The sequence below is a fragment of the Notolabrus celidotus genome, chromosome 21, assembly GCF_009762535.1.
Source record: "Notolabrus celidotus isolate fNotCel1 chromosome 21, fNotCel1.pri, whole genome shotgun sequence".
NCBI classification, from domain to species: domain Eukaryota; kingdom Metazoa; phylum Chordata; class Actinopteri; order Labriformes; family Labridae; genus Notolabrus; species Notolabrus celidotus.
The window spans coordinates 20,353,176-20,366,456 of NC_048292.1; the positions used below are offsets into that span (position 1 = coordinate 20,353,176).

General features: G+C 38.0%; 1 protein-coding gene across 1 annotated transcript in view; it reads left to right on the forward strand.

The window, feature by feature from the left end:
- Positions 1–1,253: 1,253 nt before the first annotated feature.
- The window catches only part of LOC117804783 (pleckstrin homology domain-containing family A member 5-like), a 266,307-nt gene continuing 254,279 nt past the window's right edge, over positions 1,254–13,281 (forward strand). Inside the window, exons 1-2 of the mRNA XM_034673141.1 lie at positions 1,254–1,526; positions 1,608–1,711. The gene's annotated coding sequence lies outside the window, so the exon portion shown is untranslated. The remainder of the gene's footprint in view (positions 1,527–1,607; positions 1,712–13,281) is intronic.

Sequence of the window (13,281 nt, forward strand, 5' to 3'; positions counted from 1 at the left end):
TCAATCATCTGTATGTGTGTGTGTGTGTGTGTGTGTGTGTGTGTGTGTGTGTGTGTGTGTGTGTGTGTGTGTGTGTGTCTGTGTCTGTGTCTGTGTCTGTGTCTGTGTTTTTGCACAGTGTGTGGGAGCTGCTGTGGAGCTGTGGGCTGCAGGGACAGAACCTGAGCATGATGTGGGTTGATGAAAAGAAAAAGAGGTCAATCTGTCGGATAAAGAGGGAGAGAAGAAAAGAGAGGAGACGGACTGATGGTGGAAACAGAGGAGAGAGAGAAGGGGTGGATTTAGTTTAGATATACGTAAAGAGAGGTCTTTATTTCTTACTGAATATTTGATCAAAAATTAAACGTGCATATCACCATTTCATTGAATTCACATTTTATTTAAATCAGTGAGAACTATCATCTGACCCACAGAATATGGAGGAAAATAATAGAAGGCGTCTGATAATACTTCAACAAGATGTGGAGATGATCCCTTGATTTTATAAACATTATTGTTTCTGCTGTTTCATTCATAGTTATATTTTTTATACATCATGTATAAAATCACTGTTAAATCTAAATGCTAAATTTAAATCTAAATGTTGATCGTTAAATCTTAATGTTAAATGTTAAATCTAAATGTTGATTGATAACTTTAAATGTTAAATGTTAATGTTGATTGATAAATGTAAATGTTAAATCTAAATGCTAAATTGGAATCTAAATGCTAAATATTATTGTTGATTGTGGAATCTAAATATAAAATCTTAAATATGTAACATGTAGATTTAACATTTAAAATTTAGATTTAACATTTAACTTCTATATTTACTTTTTTTAGATTTAACATTTATTTTTAACTTAAATGTATTTGTCATAACAAAATTAAATGTGAAAATGATCATAAATATTCCTCTAAATGTGTTAAAAATATGACTTATCACCCTACATTTTGAAGATATTTACGAGCTAAATGTGGAGACTTGTTGCTTATAATTTAAGTGTGCACAACTTTACAAACGGCGCCCCATAAGAAGGCACCATTAATAATGAAAGATATACTGTAAACATTTAGTACTTTGATAAAATGTGATCATTGTACTTTTGTTTCAAATTTCTTTTTGTAGTTAAATTGTTAAAATGTATATTTCACTGCATAGCAAGTTCCTAAATGTGTTTTCTTTTTTTTTTTTATCATACTGTCGCGTTATTTCAGTGATGAATACTACTGTAATCATGTAGAAGCTGTAAAGTTCGAGCCGTCCCTGAACCTGTCATGCCTGCTTCGTAGTTTGACTGATTCAGACAGGTGTCACTCAGGTAGGAAGAGCCGGTCACTTATCGTGTCTTATCCTATTGTGTGAGAAAGGTGGGACAGAAGAGGGACGAAGCGAGTAGAATGAGTAAAGATGAAAACAGGGCGATCGACATATTAATAGTGAGCACACTGTGAGCCGTTGCTAATGCTAATTAGCCGAAGCTACTGCTAGCATAAGAAGAAGAGTGAGTGTGTTGGAGAAACCATATTTCTGCACCGGGTCACAGGTAAGTAAAGACGTTTTAAAGTTATAATCAGACACTTTCATCAACACGGTCAGTTTATTGTTGGCTGTGTATTTTGAATAGTGTGCCTCAGATGCTGTGAAATTACCGGAAGTGGTCTCTGCAGGGGAGAAGACATCCGGCTTCCTGGGTGAGGTTATCGTCACACAATCGGAACAGAAAGGTTGGTGAGTCATGACAAAATTTACAATTTATAAACAAAGAAAGGATTATTTTCAGCTCCAACATGCGCGCCAACATATAAATAAAGTCGGCGTCCCAGGAAACGTCACTTCCGGTTAGTGCTGAGAGGTAAACAAACCACTAGCCACACTGCAAACATACATCCATTCCATTATCTTGACCGCTTATCCCGTTAGGGGTCACGGGGGGCTGGAGCCTATCCCAGCTGGCTTCGGGCGGAAGGCAGGGTACACCCTGGACAGGTCGCCAACCCATCACAGGGCTGCAAACATACAGGTTACTTTAAAGCTGGGGTTTGTAGTCACGGATAACTAGCATGAATTTGAATGTAGCATGTCTTCAGGACTCCGTCTAACCCCTCCCCTCCTTCCCTCGGAGCTCCGGTAAAACGACGCCCCTGCTCACATGCAGAAAAAAACGCCACTGAAAATGATCGTGACTGATTCAAAACCGGTCCTCACCAAAACATTATCATAGTGAAAGTTAAAAACACAAACAAACATGGCTGCTGTTAGTACTTAGAACTGTCATGCTAGCATTATTCAGTTGTACCAGTGACACGATATCAGGAGAAAAGTTATAACACATACACTACCGTTCAAAAGTTTGGGGTCACTTAGAAATGTCCTTATTTTTTAAAGAAAAGCACTGTTTTTTTCAATGAAGATAACATTGAATTAATCAGAAATACACTCTATACATTGTTAATGCAGTAAATGACTATTCTATCTGCAAACGTCTGGTTTTTAATGGAATATCTACATAGGTGTATAGAGGCTCATTTCCAGCAACCATCACTCCAGTGTTCTAATGGTACATTGTGTTTGCTAATCGCGTTAGAAAGCTAATGGATGATTAGAAACACCTTGAAAACCCTTGTGCAGTTATGTTAGCACAGCTGAAAACGGTTTTGCTGGTTAGAGAAGCTATAAAACTGGCCTTTCTTTGAGCTAGTTGAGTATCTGGAGCATCACATTTGTGGGTTTGATTATATTCTCAAAATGGCCAGAAGAGAACTTTCATATGAAACTCAACAGTCTATTCTTGTTCTTAGAAATGAAGGCTATTCCATGCAAGAAATTTCCAAGAAACTAAACATTTCCTACAACGATGTGTACTACTCCCTTCAGAGAACAGTACAAACAGGCTCTAACCAGAGTAGAAAGAGAAGTGGGAGGCCCCGGTGCACAACTGAACAAGAAGACAAGTACAGTAGAGTCTCTAGTTTGAGAAATAGACGCCTCACAGGTCCTGAACTGGCAGCTTCATTAAATGGTACCTGCAAAACGCCAGTGTCAACGTCTACAGTGAAGAGGCGACTCCGGGATGCTGGCCTTCTAGGCAGAGTGGCAAAGAAAAGGCCATATCTGAGACTGGCCAATAAAAGGAAAAGATTAGTATGTGTAAAAGAACACAGACATTGGACAGAGGAAGATTGGAAAAAAGTACGGATGGACAAATCAAAGTTTCAGGTGTTTGGATCACACAGAAGAAGATTAGTGAGATGCAGAACAAGTGAAAAGATGCTGGAAGAGTGCCTGACGCCATCTGTTAAGCATGGTGGAGGTAATGTGATGGTCTGGGGCTGCTTTGGTGCAGGTAAAGTGGGAGATTTGTAAAAGATAAAAGGGATTTTGAATAATGAAGGCTATCACTCAATTTTGCAACGCCATGCCATACCCTGTGGACAGCGCTTGATTGGAGCCAATTTCCTCCTACAACAGGACAATGACCCAAAGCACACTTCCAGATTATGCAAGAACTATTTAGGGAAGAAGCAGGCAGCTGGTATTCTGTCTGTAATGGAGTGGACAGCACAGTCACCAGATCTCAACCCCATTGAGCTGTTGTGGGAGCAGCTTGACCGTATGGTACGCAAGAAGTGTCCATCAAGCCAATCCAACTTGTGGGAGGTGCTTCAGGAAGCGTGAGGTGAAATTTCTTCAGATTCCCTCAACAACTTAACTGCTAGAATGCCAAAGGTCTGCAATGCTGTAATTGCTGCAAAGGGAGCATTCTTTGATGAAAGAAAAGTTTGAAGGACAAAATTATTATTTCAACTAAAAATCATTATTTCTAACATTCTCAATGTCTTGACTATATTTTCTATTCATTTTGTAACTCATTTGATAAATAAAGTGTGAGTTTTCATGAAAAACACAAAATTGTCTGGGTGACCCCAAACTTTTGAACGGTAGTGTATAATACTGTAACAGCTCTACTGTTTGTTAAACGTGTTCAGTGTAGATGTTCTTAATTCCTACAGTGTTGACTGTTAGTGAAGGCATCAGGAGAAGTGTAGACTCAGAGTGTGTGAGTTGGAGAGAGGAGAGACAAGAGGAGAAGTTTTTCATTCATTCAAACATTGATTGTTGCTTTGTTGGTTGGTGTGCTCATGGCCGACAGTGACCGGTTAGTAAAGATCTACGTGTTCACGAACTGGCTTGTCATCCCTACGCTACGATACATCTACATTTTCTGTAGGACTAACTAGATGTCATTAATTTTTTTGCTTGTCAGAGCCCCCGTGGTGAGAGCTTTTTAGACTCTGATCCGGACTACAGTCCTGAGCAAAGCACCTCATCGGGTCAGAGGGGACAGGCCCGAGGTTGAGGGAGAGGGGCAGTAAATAGAGTCAGGGGAAGCAGAGGCAGGGGACGGGGAGTGCACGCTGGGGAAATGTACGCGCAGGAGGTGGGCAGAATGGCAGGACAGGATTTGATTGGTTTAATATTTTGGGACCCTAATGACAGTGATTGGTTGGCGTTTTCCCAGGTTTATTCTGGCTGTAGATAGCAGCTTTTTTTCACTCTTTTTTAAGAACACATTATGTATTGATTGCCGTCGGGACATAAAGATCATTTTAACCAGTAAGAAGTGTAAGATTTTTTCAGGGGGACCATAAATGTTGGAATTGGGTTTTAGTTCAAACATATTTTGGAGATTTAAGAGATTTGGACTGCTTTGTTTTCAGTGTTTGGTTTCAGAACAGCTGAAACTCGAAATCCAAAAACACAAACACATGATCCGGCGGTATTTTGCCATCTCTACATGCATAACAGGGAATTAAACTTATTTGTGTTCCTTCTAAGAACAATAACTGTCCTTTTAGGAGTTTCTGTTGTCAGTGAGCAGAGCAGGATAAACAGCATGACTGCTGGGTGGCAAAGACAAGACATGAAAGTCAGTTCATGCAAATTCAAATTCAGCCAAGAGTGATGAAATGTTTCTGAAATGTGGAGAGAAAATCTCTGCTGCATTAAAAACATCCATTACTGGAGAAGGTGTCGATGCCTGACATGTGGCAGAATGGGTTTTATTCTTCTTGTGACTTTTATTACCTGGATGTTTTAAATATTCTGATTGGTCAGAACTCCACAGCCATGGGGATTTATTTATCTACAACAAATTGTTTAACACGTCAATCAATAAATCAATCAATCAAGCTTTATTTGTAGAGCACCTTTCATACAAATCAAATGCAATTCAAAGTTCTTTACAGCGATTGGAAAACAAGATAGAATCTGAAATAAAATAATGGCCATAACATTAAAAAACAGAAATAGATTTTAAAGAAGAGACTAATGCACACCAACAAGAATAAAATATATGTTATTAAATATAAATTAAAGCATCAAAATAAGAATAAATGAATAAATAAACAAAAAAGGGTAAGGATAGAAGTTGATGATAAATAAAGGCACTAGAAATAGAAAAAACAATTAAAAATAACATTAACATGAACATTTCATCAATCCACAACAAATGTATCCTCTGCCTGTTGACACTGTGGCAAAAATCATTCTATTTTGACTTATAGACTCTTGTTTTAGCATTGTTTTTATTTATTTTATTTTATTAAATCATTTTTAATTTATTTCTTCTGAATCTTCTCAGATCTTATTTTATTAATTTTATTGTAAGGATTTTTTAAAAAATTATTTCATATTACTTTCCTTTATCTAGTTTTAGTTTTTTTTTATCATTTTACCTATTTCTGTTATTTTCTGTCTCTCTGTTCTTTTGTGAAGCTCTTGGTGCTGCATGCTTGAATGTATTAAAGGTGCTATATTAATAAAATTGAGTTGAATTGAGTCACATCTGGACCAGATTATCCCAGAGATTAAAACAGACTTTAAAACCCAGCTTCAGAGTAGTTCTGGATCAGGATCTGGTCTAATTTGGTCTAGAGGTGAAAAATAAATGAAATCACCCTTTTTAAATCCTCGAAATGAAACAAAAGTTTCATAAGTCTGAAACAGTGTTGTGAAGAGTCTGTTTCTTCTTCAGTGCCCTGTCGGATATTCGTGTCTGCACCTTCAGAGTAAAGTAAAACCCAGACGAAGATTCATGAACATGCACGGATACGTTACAAATAAAGCTTGTTGTTATGTTTAAGAGAGGAGGAGGAAGACAATGTTTAAAACTGACCTTGTAGGTCTTCAAGTGGTCCCTCCAACATGGCTACTGAGCTGGATAACAACCTCTGACAGCTCACAAATATTTTGACCTTCAACACTTGCTCTCTCCTGCAGGGCGCTCTGCTGGAGCTCTGCTGGAGCGCATGTTTCTTTGATTTCTTTCAGTAAAAGTGTAACTGGATGGACATCGCCCGCTCTGCAGTCTCTGTGTGCTCAGCATGTTTGTGTGCGCTCCTCACGCTTCATTTAAAAGCTCACGTTCGTGTTGATGTAGCTCCGTGTTTGCATATTAACCACATTAGGAGTTTTCTGGATGTGAGCTGGTGAATTAGGTCACACATGGCACTGCAGGACTCCCTCTCAGGAAGTCGCCCTGACCAGCAGCCGGTGGCCTCGTAACGCTGCAGCTCGACTGGAATAATGAGCAGCCTGAGGGTTCTCACAGACTTTCAGCGTGTTGCGTAATATTATTTACTGAGCGGCCGTCTTTGAAGGAGGGAAACTTGCTGAGATCATTGTTGGAGAAAAGGAAGCGGACGGAAGGAAATCACTGGGAAAATTATGAATATGAGGAGTTTCAGTGAAGACACATATTGCTGTTTCTAAATTTCCACACGTACTCTGACAAATCGACTCCCGGCATGAAAGAAGAAATCACTCAAGAGTATTTTTCTAGGAGCTGCTGTCTTTAAAAAACAATCGCTTTAAAGAGCGTCCTTCCTCTTCTGCACACTGTGCATCCTGTGTAGGTCACAGGGGTCCTTAGCTTACCCAGCATGCACTGGAAGTGATGCAGACCAGTTTGGTTAAGCCCTTTCACACCTGGACCTGACATTAATAAAGATCACTTCAGGACATTCAGGCTCTGATGTTTCAGGATGTTGTTGTTCATATATGCTCCAAACAGCGGGAGACATTTCAGCCCAATTAACCTGCTGCTAGTGATGCTTCTGTTATTATTAACTAACCCTGACTCTTATGCCACACTTCCACCAGATCCATGTGCAGTCTGTCTCGCAGCACAGAGCAGGACAGCTGGAGTCATTTGACCAAGGTTTTCCCATGGTAACTAGTGAATCAAAGATTCTCCTCCTCCTCTCCTCCTCTCCTCCTCTCCTCCTCTCCTCCTGTCCTCCTCCATGTTGTCTTTCTGGTCCTCTGAAAACCTCTGACCTGTTGACTCCAGGCCTGGCTCCGCTCATCATGACGGTTTGTTGTTGTAGTTAAGTGAAATACGATCTGGTGATAACACAGAGTGTTTTATTCTGAAAATCAACTTGATGTTTTCATTTTGTATTGATGCCTGACTTCCTGTCCCGCTCCATCTGCTCTGTTGAGGTTAATGCGTCGTGCTCCAGAATCCGGCAAAAATAGAAGTCTTGTGTATCTGATCCGGAGGGCTCCGACCTGCCGGATCAGAGACGCAGCTGGAACGCAACGGAGCCGATCCAGAGGAAGTTAACACATTGACTAGAATAGAAACCTATCAGATTCGGTGCTGTGACGGATCAGAGACGGATCCGCTGGAATTTGGCCGTTAGAATACCTTGTCCAACCACTTGGGGAGACCATGACTGCTGCACTCACAGATCAACTCGCCCTAAATTCCTGTGTAAATTTTGGGTGCAGTCAGGAAAATGTCCAGATGAAGCTTTGGACGAAATGTGTCTGTTTGCATTTACACATGCAGCCCGACTAGATGAAACTGTGAGGAGATTCGTGCACGTGTTAATGAGACTTCAGATGACCTGAACTTTAACTTAGCATTTAAAATATTCTGATATCTAATCCTTCTCTTTGTGGAATCTATTCCTGGAGTTACCGTCTGCATTTCTCATCAGTACGTTTTAAAACCTGTCGTTCGGAGCGTTGGAGACCACCCTTCCTTGGCATTGTTGGGGATCCTGGAGTTGTAATTAGAGCGGCCCAGATTATCGTGGCTCGGATTCAAAAACAGCAGATTTGTCAGCTAAACATTCGGTCTGTCAACACTTCCTCGGCTCTGTGCAACGAAAATAGCTTTCATGATTAGTGCCGCCAAATTCCTCTCCTACCTGTGTTACGTAACTTCTAAATCAGAAACATCAGACGAGTCTTTCTGCAGGATTGTAAACAAGTCGTCCTCAGAGTGATAAAGACAGCGGGGGAATAATCGGATAAATATATATAGACTTAACATCTCTAAGTCTGCCGGATGTTTGTGCATTGGATGAAATATGTTGGAGGATGGAGCATGAAGCTGCATGGGCTCATGTCTGTGTTTAGTGGCTCTGGCTCACTCTTACTGTCGGCACCAGACCAGTCGAGGAGCAACATGGCAGTGTGTCATATGTAGTTGATGTCTTGATGTGCATTTCGACCAAGAGTTCCGGGGTCTTTTAGCCCCCAGAACTACTTTTACCCTGAACTAAAAGGTTCCTGTGCCCCCATTATTGTCTGCGTTTCAACCGCACACTGAATCAACACGTGAGAGGAGATAAGCGCGAGTAGCAAAGACTTTTCAACACGGCTTTAAAATTGTTTTTAACTCAAAAAACTGTGGCAGAGATTGGCCGGTGTTTTGGTTTAAACAGCGACCCTGTTAACTGCCGACTTTCAGCCAGATGTATCCCTCATAAACGTCTTTAGACGATCATTAAATATCTGATGAAGATATTTTGAAATCTTAATAAAAACTAAACTAGTTTGCATTCCCAGGAACTCCCTTTCTGTTTCCACAGCTGAGTAAACTCCACAAACACTGACACGTTCAGCTGAAGGTCTCCAGTTTACAGGGTCACTTTTAAAACCATAACACTGGGAGAGACACATTTGCCATGAGCTGAGAGAAGACTACTGTAACAAGCTGCTAAATCAAGAGAATCACACCACCTTCTTTTGAGAAGACAAAAAAACATAGAAGAAATAAAAACTAATGAAAGGAAGAGAAATCAAGTGAATCACAGATGTGTGTGATGTTATTGTGGACGGCGGGCGGAATAAAAACACTGCGGTTAATCTACCAATCAGACACGTTCAGCATTGCAGGCCCTGCCCCCAGAAAGTCCCCGGACCTTTGAAAAGTACTACCCCAAGCAGGGGCTTTTCAGGGGGAGATTATCTACCCCTGAACTAAATTTAGACCCTATTGTTATATACAATATATATACAATACACACAACGTATCCTTGATTCAGTAATTACTGTGGGAAAACCGACGGGTCTGGTGGAAGTCCGATGTTAGAGGTGATCAGTTGTGCATCATGTCAACACATTAGAACAGGACTAATGGCATCAATGATCTACACGTTAATAACTCTGTAACTCCTGAGCGGTGTGAATCAGTCTCCTCTGCTCTGCTTTGCGTGCACGTCTCCTCCTTTCTCTATATTTAGTGCTCCGTCTGATTAAATTTGTCAGAATAAGCAAATAAAAGCTCCTAAATACTTCAGTAAAATAATAAAGGAGGCAGAAAGATAGTTTATGTAACTGTGATTGAATATGAGTGAGCACATTATGATTCCGTTTAATTTCTAATGTTTATTTAATCTGTAGTTTGCCTTCAGTGCCGCTCCCCCTGCAGACTGACTGTGTGTAATATCTGTGATTATCGCTCTTGTCCCGCCTGAGTCTGCACAGAGAGATGAGTTTATCATTTCTTTGTTTACCTTATGTTGACAAAAACAAGCGTCATGTTCTCTGAAACATCTGCTTTAATTTTGATATCAACTCTGAGGATGAAACGTAAAGCCCATCACATCATAAGTGAAGACGTCTTTGATAACTTCAGATTGAATCTGTTTGAATACCTTCCACAGCAGTGAGTACACAAATTAATTAGATGTTTTTAAATTAAAGTAAGATTAAGACAAATAAAGCCACCTAATTGAAATTCTGAAAAAAAACAACCTAATAATTCCAATAAAAGAATAATTTAACAAAATGAAATGCAGGTTTTGTCATTACAGGAGAAGATGAAACAAAGAAAAACATTATTATGATTATCATTATTATTTTTATTATTGTTATTAATGGAAGTATGGCATTTATTTCTAATGTATATATTTCTGTAAAAGTGATATCACCTCTCTGACTTTAAACGTGCCTGGCTTGTTTTTCTTTCAACCACTCGAAATGTACAGCACATTAACATGGTCACTTATTATTCATTTATTTGTGGTGACTGTGGTTCTCCATCTTAACGTGACACTGTGTTTGTGCCATATTTCTTTGTAAAGCAAGGAAAAAAGAAGTGCATGTTTTGGTCAAAGGCTTCTGAAAGATAATATTCTTGATTCAGGAAACATAACACAAATATTTTGTCTACCCAATGTCACTCATTATAAGCTCCTCAGATCTTATTCTTTGTTTGTGATGTCTTAAAATAAGACTTACATTTAACTTCTCAGGTAAATGTGTCTAACATTAAGTCAAATTTTTCTAAGAAAGACGGCAAAAACACGTGCTTAGTTTTTAACTCTCAGTGTGTCGCTCGCTGTGTCTGTGCATGCTTTGACATTAGAGTTTGTAATCATCACAATTTTTATTATGTCTTAATATTAGCTAAATAAAAATGAACTAGAGTTGTTCAACAGAAAAGAAGACTTTACTCTGTGTGGATGTTTTATCAAATGAGGAAGTTTTTATCACGTAACTACGCTGAGTAGCCGAGGCAAAAGTTCTGCAATGGACAAGTTGTGTGTGTTTCCTTTGTTTACTGATTTTCACAAAGAAAAAAACAGGGTTCCCACGTGTCCTGGAAAACACCTGGAAAACCTGGAAAACATTTGACCAGTTTTCTAGTACTGGAAAACACCTGGAAAATGGGAGAAAAAGTAAAATGTCCTGGAAAATCACATATAGTCCTGGAAATATATTCCAACATGGCTGCGTGCGACCTGACCTGATCATCAATAAAAATGTCCTGGAAAATGATCTCTGGAAAATGATCTCTGGAAAAGAGTGGGAACCCTGAAAAACATTTTTAAATTTTCTGATTATTATTTAGGAACCAATCAAAACCAATCAAACAAATACACAGACGACACATACAAAATAAGAAGAACAAATAGCCCCCCACCCTGACGCACAACCCTCCACATTACACAGGTAGAGATACAAATAATTTAAACATATTAAGACAGCATGATAGTGCTCAGTCTAAAGTTATATAACAGGTAGAAAGAAAAGGACTCCAGGTCCTGGGTGTGTTTTCTTGGTTTATTTTTGAAGTTGTGTTTGTTGTGTTTGCTGCACTTTTTCTGCTTTTTAAAAAAAAAAGCATCTTCTTTCACTTGCAGAACTTAACTGTTGTTGCAATTTCTCTGGACTATTGCATTGTCGTTTGTTGATTTGGTAATTCATAAAATTGTTTTTGTTGGCAGTGCCAGAGTGTTACAAAAACAGCAAACAGGACAAAACATTGAAATTCATATTTTCAATAAATCTGGAAACAAATCTGTCTTTCCTTTTTTTGTTGAAACTAATTATTGGTCACTGTAGCTTAAAGAAGTTTTCTTAATGCACTAAATGTACGGAAACAAATTGGCATCAGTGAAATAATTCATAAAATGTTAAAGCTATCATATTGTTTGGAGACGTGGACTGTAAAGGATCGAAGCAAACAGGATTGGTACCTGAAGGTGAAAAACACTCGACATAATCAGTTTTGTCCTTTAATCAGCATCACTCCTCCTGCAGCACACACACACACACACACACACACACACACACACACACGCACCTCTCCTCTCCAGGCGCTCACAGAGGTTCAGACCTGACAGTGTTACTGCTGTCGATACATGACACCATGACTGTTTGTCCCTCGCTGACCTCCATAACATGACAACGCTCCCACAATCCCGTCTGCTCTGAGCGGCTTGCTAATCGCCTAAAGACCTGCCTCCTTTAACACAAAGACCCCGTAATTAGACGGCTTTATGGATGGCTCCTGAGGGGCAATTGCACACACACTCACACACGCACACACAAAGACCACACAGACATTATGTTGTACTTGTGGTCCCAACATGCAGACACATCAACTGTTAAAACATGTAACTGACCTTTTTATTTGTAATGCTGTTTAATTAAAATATGATGCAGCACATTATGTCCTATATTAAATTTAACTTTATAACTCTATATTTATTTACTTCATTAATTCATATTGATATTTATTTATTCACTGAATTAATTCATATTGATATTTAATTATTGACTTAATAACTTCCTATTTATTTTTTTATTTACATTATTCATTTTTATTGACTTATGTACTACGGATTCATACTTATTTATTTCCTTTATTACTGCAGATTTATAAACTTTATTACTCCTATTTATTTACTTTATTACTTCCGTATTAAATTTATTTATATATTATATTACTCTGTATTAATGCATTTTTTTACCGTATTACTTAATTTTTTGTCGTATTACTCTGTATTTATATTTATTTTGTACTTTATTACTTCATATTATTTTTTTGTTTTTACTTTATTACTTCATATCTTATGTATTTAGTTTATTACTTCATATTTCTATTTATTTATTGACTTTATTACTTCATATTTCATCTATTTATTCACTTTTTTACTCTTTTATTTATATTTATGTATTGACTATTTCTTCATATTTTCATGTATTTATTTACTTTATTACCTAATTTTTCATTTATCTATTTACTTTATTGCTCTTTATTTATATTTGTGTATTTACTTTATTACTCTATATTTATAATAACTTTATTACTTCATATTTTATGTATTTATTTAGTTTATGACTCCATATTTATATTTATTTATTAACTCTATTACTCTATATTTATATTTATGTTTTTACTTTATTACTTCATATTATTGTCACTATCATTAACAGTCAGAAGATCGATCCATAGAGGACCCATAGTGCAGATAACACCGATCACATACATCACATGACGAGGACAGTAAGATGTTATTTGATGCATTAAACCAAAGACACAAAGACACCTCACAGCCTCAGAGAGAGGAGCACAGAATATTTACATCCTTTCTTTAAAATATTCAAGCATGAGTTAAGAGTGTAAACTGTAAAGAGATGTAAGATGTGATGCTTCTGTATTATCATGTTCCATGATGTCATCTTGGAGGCGTGTCCGTTACAGCAAACTT